The sequence below is a fragment of the Ambystoma mexicanum genome, chromosome 8 (assembly GCF_040938575.1).
Source record: "Ambystoma mexicanum isolate Mex_15411 chromosome 8, UKY_AmexF1_1, whole genome shotgun sequence".
NCBI lineage: Eukaryota > Metazoa > Chordata > Amphibia > Caudata > Ambystomatidae > Ambystoma > Ambystoma mexicanum.
The window spans coordinates 705,593,832-705,605,930 of NC_090929.1; positions in this window are offsets into that span (position 1 = coordinate 705,593,832).

A 12,099-nucleotide genomic window follows, 5' to 3' on the forward strand; every position below is an offset into this window, starting at 1 on the left:
GGAAGCGGAGATGAAGGGAGGGTGTCGGCAAGAGCAACGGCTCGCAGTGCCGATTAGAGCAGCCTCAGCATTCCAAAAGTCACAAATAAAAAGCGAACCTTCGCTTTCCAACACGAAATGATAATAGAAGTAAATAATAAAGGAAATCGACTGATTTGGACAGATAGGACTATTCAAGATATAAATCACCACCTAAAACAACCAAATTGTGATATATCAAGAGCTTTGAAAGATGCCAATTAGGCCTTAGATATTATGATCAAAAATAAAATGAAACCTAGACAGATCAACTTTAAAAATAGAATAGCCAGAAACAATAGTAGAAAAGTAATATTGTTTGATCCACTTATTGGTAAACGTAAGAGCCTACATCGAAAAATGTGTAGTAAAATCAAGAGCGATAAAAACACTAGTCTGGTCGAAAAAGCGATTACTAGGAAAAGGGCTAATACAGAGTATAGAAACTGGATGAAGTGCCACAAAAGATCAATGAACACTATAAAGTGGGCCAGATTATTCCATTGGTCGATGGCCAATAATTCCAGAAAGTTCTGGTCACATTTTCTATGCACAAAAGATGAGCTTACTTCTGATTGAAATCAACCCAATAATGGAGTCTGATTGGTTGTATGTTATTAAGACTATGTACTATGTAGAACAGGAAATAGAAGAAACCTACATCCAATTTCAGAATGAACTGGATATAATTAACTGGGACATAGATGAGCATAATTTGATTGGTGTAACATCTCAACTAAAGAGCTCTCAGCATCCCAAATGTGGTATTCAAGACAGATCCACAGCTAATGTTGATTAATACACTTAAAACTAAAACTATGTGCTTGGGTAAGAAAGGTATGCATAACACCATGAAGGTATTGAAACTCAATGGACAAGCATTGGAAAATGTTAATGAGTACATATACCTAGGATTTCCGATTACCATTAACCCAACCCATTATGGTGATTATGTATTAAGTAAACAATTGGATAAATGGTTGGCGGTCAGACAATACATTATACATAAAGGGGGATACAACATAGAAGGATTACTTGAAATATATCGTACTGCCATTATCCCGGACATATGCTATGCCATTGTGGTTCTTCCGAGAGTCAGGTGAATTGGCTCAATCATATCAAGTCAAAAATGTAACACATAGTTATTAATATGCTGCAATCTGTATCTGTTTAGGCACTACGGTTAGAGTTTGGTCAGAGCTCTCTTAGGTCCAAATGGTTTGCCCAGAGAGCTTTATTATGTGTAAAAATGCAGCAAAACATAATGAGAATTCCAATATTATGTTGAAACTTGATGATCAAGAAAATAATCAATGTGTAATTGAGCTCAACAATAGCGCTGCATCAATTATTAGGGCTTTGGGTTTGGATGGTGACATGCTGCAGAATGATCCAAACTATGAAAGCAAAATAAAAAAGAAGGTTAAACTATGGGATAAGTCCTGTAAGGTTGATGCTCTACAATTTAGGAAAAGATATTTGGAATATTCCCATCAGAGTTTCGACATTAATAAACCATGTAGTTATCTGTTGAAACTGAGTTCATCTGAACTTAAACGTTTTACGCTATATTTACGCTTTAATATCCTACCTTTCTTAGAGAATACATGAATAAATGTAATAAAGGTGAAATTAATACAGCTGTATGCTGCATGTGTCAAAATAATATAGAGACTTGTTGACATTTGCTTACAGCTTGCCTAGCACTACTAAAGCAATATATAAAGGGATAGTGGGGATTTGTTACAAATATTGATAATATCATCAAGGGCTAATTCTGGGCCCGCATCTATAGAGCTAAATCAATTATTATAACATCTGCAGCATTTATGATACGGAAGGAGATTGTACATTATGCTGTGCCCAATATGACTTTAAATGGTGGTATGTATGTAGGCTATGCACTTATCTGAATGTAAAACACTATTGATTTTGGGAATAGGTTAGTTGCAATTTTGTTGAAATGTTAAATATATGTGAATTTTATTATTGATTATGCTTTTAATAATATTGTTGATTGTTTTCATATGGAATGTAAATAATTTTACATATTTTTAGTAGATCTACTTATGATGATGTATTGTAAATCTGGTTTTTGGTGCTAAAAGTTTTCAATTAACGAATGCACTTTAAATAAAAAAAATAAAAATGTGGGTGATTTAACCGAAAGTAATGTTGTGCAGGGTGCAGTAAGTGAGCAGTTACCACAGGCTGAAGTTCAGTATCTGAAACCAAAAATTGCACAGTCTGAGTTTTCCAATAATTAGTCATGGTTGCTGAATGTAGCGCATGAAAAATTAGTATGAGGCTGCACATGATTTCCAACTGTGTGAACAACTGAACTTGCTTTCTTGGAATACAAGGGGACATGGGCACCTATTTTCTTCAGTGGATGCAGTTAAGAAATGGAGAACTTTTATTGCTTTTTATGAGGCTTGGCTTACACAGTCGTCTTCTTTTGAAGGATATGTGGTCTCCTCACAGTCTGCTAAGAAGGGCACTCTTGGACGCCCTTCGGGTGGTCTCTTTACATTAGTCAAGGATTCCAGTTCAGTGAAAGTACTAAGATCATTCGATGTCTGTCTGGGAATTTTGGGAACTCCTATTCATGTTGCAGCAAAAGAGGGGCTGCTCGACCTGTTAGTGGTCAATGTATATTGGCCTGAAGGATTGGGTTGCTTGGAAGACACACTTGAATGTATTGTGGATTCTGTGTTAGTATGGACCACTGGTTCCCCAGTTAGACATGTTATTTTGGTTGGTGAGCTTGACTATGACTGTTTAAAAGCAAAAACGTGGGAATTGATGGCCAAGAAGGGATTCTGGAGTAACAGTAAGAAGGGGAATGGGAAACGGTGGGTGTTGTGCTTGGGTAGTTTGGGCCTGTCATCTCTGAACGATTGTTGCACCTCTCATTTTAGTGTTGCACCAACATGGACCAATGGCCACACAAGTACAACTCTTGATTATGTTTTTGCTGATGAGTGGCTTTCTTCAAGGTGTATTAACTATGAGGCTAATTTTACACCCTACTGTGACCATGCGATGTTGGAAACTGCTCTAACATTAATTTGGGTGTGGATCGCCATTTACCTCAATTGGCGGATTCTGGCGATTTGGTATCTAATGTTACTGGGAATCTTATCTCCTGAGGTGCTGGGGTGCTGAAGAGGGTTAATGCATATCTGGCTTCCTATTTGACATCTACATCAGATACATGGAAATATGTAACTTTCACACCGGCCCATTTTGGTAATTTTATAGGTTCACTGATGGAAATGGGTTGGGTAAAGTTGAAGGGAAGGAAACCCGGAAGAACCGTTCCCCACCGACATGCATATAATGCAGAGGTAGCTGCTCAGAAAAAAAGTATTACGACAATAGATTCCCAAGTTTACAAAATGTTATTAGTCCCCCTGGAGGTTAGGCTGGAGGGTCCAGGAAATTACGACAGTTGTACAGAAATTGGTTGCATCAGTCTCAAGCCAAAAGGAGTGGCCTGTTAAAAGTAATGAGCCGCTTGTGATGGCAAACAATAGTCAATACGTTAGCAATTAAGACTTTGGTTATGAGATTGTGTATGAAGTGCTGCTCAGAATAAGGGGGTAATTCATAGAATTCAGCGCACAAGTGGCGCACGCGGCTGGCGCACAGTGTGCGCGTGCGAATCCCTGCGCCATCCGCGTGCGCCAAAATACATTTCCGCGCACAGCGTATTCATGGATTCCAGCCACCAAAACCAGCCGTGGCGCACAGTGGCGCAGCGACCCTGCAGCAGCGCCAGTTATGCCCCCAAGAACGCCCCTTGCGCAGGGAAAAGCCATCAAAATCCCCAATCCAGCGCAAAGGGCTGCGCTAACCCTGTACCAGCACGGCAAGCGGGCTACGTGTATCACTAGGGTGCGCGGGAAGTACCTCACGTCATTCCAGCTGGGTACGTGTATTTCAGGGGTGCGCTGGAAGTTCCACACGCGATTCCATCAGGGTACGTGTACATCAGGGGTGCGCGGGAAGTTTCACACGTGAATTCAGCAGGCTACGTGTATATCAGGGGTGCGCGAGAAGTTCCACACGCGAATGTCCTGGGTACGTGTATTTCGGGGTGCGCGGGAAGTTTCACACGCGATATCAGCAGGGTACGTGTATTACTGGGGTGCGCTGGAAGTTCCACACGTGAATGTCCTGGCTATGTGTATCTTGGGGTGCGCGGGATGTATCACACGCTATATCAGCAGGGTACGTGTATTCCAGGGGTGCGCTGGAAGTTCCACACGCGAATGTCCTGGGTACATGTATCTTGGGGTGCGCGGGAGGTTTCACACGCGATATCAGCAGGGTACGTGTATTTCAGGGATGCGCTGGAAGTTCCACACGCGAATGTCCTGGGTACGTGTATCTTGGGGTGCGCGGGAAGTTTCACACGCGATATCAGCAGGGTACGTGTATTCCAGGGGTGCGCTGGAAGTTCCACACGCGAATGTCCTGGGTACGTGTATCTTGGGGTGCGCGGGAGGTTTCACACGCGATATCAGCAGGGTACGTGTATTTCAGGGGTGCGCTGGAAGTTCCACACGCGAATGTCCTGGGTACGTGTATCTTGGGGTGCGCGGGAAGTTTCACACGCGATATCAGCAGGGTACGTGTATTTCAGGGGTGCGCTGGAAGTTCCACACGTGAATGTCCTGGGTACGTGTATCTTGGGGTGCGCGGGAAGTTTCACACGCGATATCAGCAGGGTACGTGTATTTCAGGGGTTCCGTGGAGTACTACACGTGAATTGGCCATGTGGGTCCTCCCAGGTGTTCTCTCCACAACCTCCACGGCCCCTGCAGGCAGCCCACACCACGGGGGACTAGCCTGCACACCCACTCATGTCCCCCTGCACCCCCACCCCCCAGCACTGTGGTGCACCCTCCACCAGGCTCCCACTCATGTTCCCCTGCACCCCCACCCCCCAGCACTGTGGGGCACCTGCCAGCAGGCCCCCACTCATGTCCAACTCATGTCCCCCTGCACCCCCTCCCCCCAGCACTCTGGTGCACCCTCCACCAGGCTCCCACTCATGTCTCCCATCATCCCCACCCCCCAGCACTGTGGTGCACCCTCCACCAGGCCCCAACTCATGTTCCCCTGCACCCCCACCCCCCAGCACTGTGGGGCACCCTCCACCAGGCCCCCACTCATGTCCAACTCATGTTCCCCTGCACCCCCACCCCCCAACACTGTGGGGCACCTGCCAGCAGGCCCCCACTCATGTCCAACTCATGTCCCCCTGCACCCCCACCCCCCAGCACTGTGGTGCTCCCTCCACCAGGCCCCCACTCATGTCCAATTCATGTTCCCCTGCACCCCCACCCCCCAGCACTGTGGGGCACCTGCCAGCAGGCCCCCACTCATGTCCAACTCATGTCCCCCTGCACCCCCACCCCCCAGCACTGTGGGGCACCCTCCACCAGGCCCCCACTCATGTCTCCCATCACCCCCACCCCCCAGCACTGTGGGGTACCCTCCACCAGGCCACAACTCATGTCCAACTCATGTTCCACTGCACCCCCACCCCCCAGCACTGTGGTGCACCCTCCACCAGGCCCCGACTCATGTCTCCCATCATCCCCACCCCCCAGCACTGTGGTGCACCCTCCACCAGGCCCCCACTCATGTCTCCCATCACCCCCACCCCCCAGCACCGTGGTGCACCCTCCACCAGGCCCCAACTCATGTCCAACTCATGTTCCCCTGCACCCCCCCCCCCCAGCACTGTGGTGCACCCTGCACCAGGCCCCCACTCATGTCTCCCATCACCCCCACCCCCCAGCACTGTGGGGCACCCTCCACCAGGCCCCAACTCATGTTCCCCTGCACCCCCACCCCCCAGCACTGTGGGGCACCTGCCAGCAGGCCCCCACTCATGTCCAACTCATGTTCCCCTGCACCCCCACCCCCCAGCACTGTGGTGCACCATCCACCAGGCCCCCACTCATGTCTCCCATACCCCCAGCCCCCAGCACTGTGGTGCACCCTCCACCAGGCCCCAACTCATGTCCAACTCATGTCCCCCTGCACCCCCCACCCCCCAGCACTGTGGTGCACCCTCCACCAGGCCCCCACTCATGTCTCCCATCTCCCCCACCTCCCCAGCACTGTGGGGCACCCTCCACCAGGCCCCAACCCATGTTCCCCTGCACCCCCACCCCCCAGCACTGTGGGGCACCTGCCAGCAGGCCCCCACTCATGTCCAACTCATGTTCCCCTGCACCCCCACCCCCCAGCACTGTGGTGCACCCTCCACCAGGCCCCCACTCATGTCTCCCATCACCCCCACCCCCCAGCACTGTGGTGCACCCTCCACCAGGCCCCAACTCATGTCCAACTCATGTTCCCCTGCACCCCCACCCCCCAGCACTGTGGTGCACCCTCCACCAGGCCCCCACTCATGTCTCCCATCACCCCCACCCCCCAGCACTGTGGGGCACCCTCCACCAGGCCCCAACTCATGTCCAACTCATGTTCCCCTGCACCCCCACCCCCCAGCACTGTGGTGCACCCTCCACCAGGCCCCCACTCATGTCTCCCATCACCCCCACCCCCCAGCACTGTGGGGCACCCTCCACCAGGCCCCAACTCATGTCCAACTCATGTTCCCCTGCACCCCCACCCCCCAGTACTGTGGTGCACCCTCCACCAGGCACCCACTCATGTCTCCCATCACCCCCACCCCCCAGCACTGTGGTGCACCCTCCACCAAGCCCCAACTCATGTTCCCCTGCACCCCCACCCCCCAGCACTGTGGGGCACCTGCCATCAGGCCCCCACACATGTCCAACTCATGTCCCCCTGCACCCCCACCCCCCAGCACTGTGGGGCACCCTCCACCAGGCCCCCACTCATGTCTCCCATCACCCCCACCCCCCAGCACTGTGGGGAACCCTCCACCAGGCCCCAACTCATGTCCAACTCATGTTGCCCTGCACCCCCACCCCCCAGCACTGTGGTGCACCCTCCACCAGGCCCCCACTCATGTCTCCCATCACCCCCACCCCCCAGCACTGTGGGGCACCCTCCACCAGGCCCCAACTCATGTCCAACTCATGTTCCCCTGCACCCCCACCCCCCAGCACTGTGGTGCACCCTCCACCAGGCACCCACTCATGTCTCCCATCACCCCCAACCCCCAGCACTGTGGTGCACCCTCCACCAAGCCCCAACTCATGTTCCCCTGCACCCCCACCCCCAGCACTGTGGGGCACCTGCCATCAGGCCCCCACTCATGTCCAACTCATGTCCCCCTGCACCCCCACCCCCCAGCACTGTGGTGCACCCTCCACCAGGCCCCCACTCATGTCTCCCATCACCCCCACCCCCCAGCACTGTGGGGCACCCTCCACCAGGCCCAACTCATGTCCAACTCATGTTCCCCTGCACCCCCACCCCCCATAACTGTGGTGCACCCTCCACCAGGCCCCCACTCATGTCTCCCATCACCCCCACCCCCAGCACTGTGGTGCACCCTCCACCAGGCCCCAACTCATGTTCCCCTGCACCCCCACCCCCCAGCACTGTGGAGCACCTGCCAGCAGGCCCCCACTCATGTCCAACTCATGTTCCCCTGCACCCCCACCCCCCAACACTGTGGGGCACCTGCCAGCAGGCCCCCACTCATGTCCAACTCATGTCCCCCTGCACCCCCACCCCCCAGCACTGTGGTGCTCCCTCCACCAGGCCCCCACTCATGTCCAACTCATGTCCCCCTGCACCCCCACCCCCCAGCACAGTGGGGCACCCTCCACCAGGCCCCCACTCATGTCTCCCATCACCCCCACCCCCAGCACTGTGGTGCACCCTCGACCAGGCCCCAACTCATGTCCAACTCATGTTCCCCTGCTCCCCCACCCCCCAGCACTGTGGTGCACCCTCCACCAGGCCCCAACTCATGTTCCCCTGCACCCCCACCCCCCAGCACTGTGGGGCACCTGCCAGCAGGTCCCCACTCATGTCCAACTCATGTCCCCCTGCACCCCCACCCCCCAGCACTGTGGGGCACCTGCCAGCAGGCCCCCATCATGTCCAACTCATGTCCCCCTGCACCCCCACCCCCCAGCACTGTGGTGCACCCTCCACCAGGCCCCCACTCATGTCTCCCATCACCCCCACCCCCAGCACTGTGGGGCACCCTCCACCAGGCCCCAACTCATGTTCCCCTGCACCCCCAACCCCCAGCACTGTGGGGCACCTGCCAGCAGGCCCCCACTCATGTCCAACTCATGTTCCCCTGCACCCCCATCCCCAAGCACTGTGGTGCACCCTCCACCAGGCCCCCACTCATGTCTCCCATCACCCACACCCCCCAGCACTGTGGTGCACCCTCCACCAGGCCCCAACTCATGTCTCCCATCACCCCCACCCCCCAGCACTGTGGGGCACCCTCCACCAGGCCCCAACTCATGTCCAACTCATGTTCCCCTGCACCCCCACCCCCCAGCACTGTGGTGCACCCTCCACCAGGCCCCCACTCATGTCTCCCATCACCCCCACCCCCCAGCACTGTGGTGCACCCTCCACCAGGCCCCAACTCATGTTCCCCTGCACCCCCACCCCCCAGCACTGTGGGGCACCTGCCAGCAGGCCCCCACTCATGTCCAACTCATGTCCCCCTGCACCCCCACCCCCCAGCACTGTGGGGCACCCTCCTCCAGGCCCCCACTCATGTCTCCCATCACCCCCACCCCCCAGCACTGTGGTGCACCCTCCACCAGACCCCAACTCATGTCCAACTCATGTTCCCCTGCACCCCCACCCCCCAGCACTGTGGTGCACCCTCCACCAGGCCCCAACTCATGTTCCCCTGCACCCCCACCCCCCAGCACTGTGGGCCACCTGCCAGCAGGCCCCCACTCATGTCCAACTCATGTCCCCCTGCACCCCCACGCCCCAGCACTGTGGTGCACCCTCCACCAGGCCCCCACTCATGTCTCCCATCACCCCCACCCCCCAGCACTGTGGGGCACCCTCCACCAGGCCCCAACTCATGTTCCCCAGCCAACATGTCATCACAATCTAGATCCCTGGTCCCTATGGTCAGCCTCCAAATGCAAAACACCCACCCGAGTATTGCATCCACCCACTTAGAAATGGCAATAACATGATAGAACCCCAATTGCAAGTTTGGAAACGAACACATGTCCCTCAAATACACCCAATGAGTGTCAGTGAATCTCAAAACCCATATCATGATATGCATGAAACCAATGAGATGATACTACACATTGAAGTTTGAACAAAAATATGTATTAAAGGAAACATAAATTGAATCAAAAATAAACAAACAGAAATGGGAATGTAAAAAAATAAAAAGACGCATGTCCGTGAAAAAATGCAAAACCAAAAATCATAATCCAAAGGAATGGTGTCCAAAGTCACAGTCCACAAAAGAAAATCCAATGGAAAATTATAATTGAAAGCCATTGCTCCATGGGTAAATTGTAAAAAAAAAGAAAATCCAACAGTCAACTATGTACAGATGAACAAGCCAGGGTCCATGATCCCAACAGAAGAAATGAAACCTATCTAAGAACACTACCTAATAAAAAAAAACTATATACAAAAATGTGGCCCATTGTCCAAAAGGTCCAAAAAAAATGCAAAACCAAAGGAAACCTAACACTAACTACAGAACTATGTACAAGGGCAGCGGGCTAGTCCGACGGCTCACTTTTGGATGTCCCGGGCCAGGGCATCATCGAACTCCTGCTCAATGTCCCGGAGGCGGTCCTCCTCCATGGCCCGAGGGTCCGCAGGGCTGTCGACGTGTCCACCTCCAACCCCCTGCGGATTGCCTCGAGGCACTCGGCCCGCCTCAGGGCCCTCCGCATGGAGTTCTCCGCCCTGACCATCGTGAGCCGGGCCTCTTCCGCCCGCTGCCGCTCCGCATCTATGGCGTGGCCCAACCGCTGCCACACGGAAGACACTTTCTGTCCTGGGTCCTCCTGCCCTCCGGCCGATGACTGCCCCTCCGATGTCGAAGGCCCGAGCCTTCATGGCTCCCACCACGTTGCTGCTGCTGCTGTGCCTCTGCCCGTGCACTGCCTCCTGCTGCCTGCACATCCTCCGCTGGCTGGGGTGCAGTCGTTGATGTGGCCACCCCTGCTGGACGTCCGACTCCCGACTGTGGCAGGGATGCCTCCTCCACCAGCCTGGCCGCACCGTCAGAGGCAGCTCCACAGAGCACCCAGGTGACTGATGGGTGGGAAGATGGCACGGAGGACGACTGGTGCATAGGGGGTTCAGTTGAGGAGGGGGTCATAGCAAGCCCCATCAAACGGAGGAATCCGGCCTGGGTGACCTGTCCCAGTAGGCCGACACGGTCAACGAGCCATTCGAGATGACGTGCAGTCTCCTCATGAAAAGACTGCAGGTCACCTCGCATGGCCCGTTGACGCAACGCCACACCAGTCAGGACAGGCTCAACCCGGACCCGGATAGCCACGTCCGCAGGCAGAGGAAGGCCAGTTGTCGTGAGCTCATCCCCTGCCTGAAAACGGGTCTGGATGTAGGCATCCCTGCTGGTGCAAGATGATGCAGGGACAGGATCAGGGACAGGATTGCACACAGGCACCTCCGCGGCAGCCTGTGCTGCCTCCTGTCCCTGGTCCTGCACTGCACCACTAGCACCAGTGGAATCCCCACCTCCAGACCCCATCTCTGTTGCTTGCACGGCCTCCTCCTCCACCAAACCACCCACCAACCTGGATGACTCTGTGCCATCTTCCCCCGTTGGGCCCTGTGGGGTCCCAGCTGCCCCTTCTGATGCCGAGGAGTCCAACTCCAACCTCCGCCTCTTGGACCTCCCCCCGGCAGCTGCAGCCTGGGACGCGGCACCGGACTCCTCACTCCCCGACGAGATCACAACCTGGGAGGGGAGCTGGGCCTTGCGTCTCCAGCTGGCGGTGGGATCCCCGCCGCTGTGCTCCACAGCACCTTCTCCGCCCTCTTCATCAGTTAACGCTGCAGACAGGGAGAAATAAAACACAGGCATCAGGGCACTGTACAATGGACACATACACACAGGACAGTTGTACATGAGTGGCATTGGCAAACCTCAGACATGCCATCACAATCCCCAACACACATGTCATTTCAACTCGCACACATGAGCCATACCACAGCCATATCGCAACTGCCAGCACCATCCATACACATACAACAGCATGAGCAGGCAAAGCTGAGCCAGACATCACATGCAACACAGGAAGTGCACTACACATGTACACACACCACCACACTTGCATGCATGTGTACACCTCTGCCAAGTGTCGCAGTGTTCAGATGGGCATCCATGTCACATCTGCCAATCAGGCTTCCACATCCCGCTGTCACATGCATCCATGTTGCATCACTGTTGCACCATTGTCAAATACACACAAATGCACATGTACACAGTGCTGATACATGCAGCTGAAAACAACATACATGCGTGACATCACGAACATGTCTACTTACATACACATTCATCCAAACATGTGTGCCCACACAACTGCATTTGGCATGCAAGCCTACACACACAAGCACCATCCATGTCTCACACATTACAGCCCTCGCATGTGTTAGCCTCACAGCCCTGTACACCCCCACCCATACTCGACCCCATACAAACAGATGTGCAACCTGCACACTACTGAAACATCACCACACGCACAGCTCACAATCAGGATGCATGTACACTTACCGCTCGACTCCAGACGGGTCTGCCTCTCAAGGACCTGGATGTGGAGCGCTGGGGATATGCGTTCAAGGACCCTCATCTGATCTTCCGACAAGTGGCCCCGGCGCCCCTTAGCATCCGCTGCCTTCAAGAGGCGCCGGGCCTTGTTCAGGGTCCTGGACCTGAAGTCCTCCCAGCGCTTCTTGACATGTTGGAAGTCGCAAACTGCCACCCCCTCCGCGTTGATGGCAGTCACGATGTCCGTCCAGATCCGAGTCCGTCCTTCCTTGTCGGCGCGCACACTTCCGAAGAGGGCATCATACTGCCCCAGGACTTGCTCCACCAGGACACCAACTTCCCTGGCACTGAAGCTGGTGCCC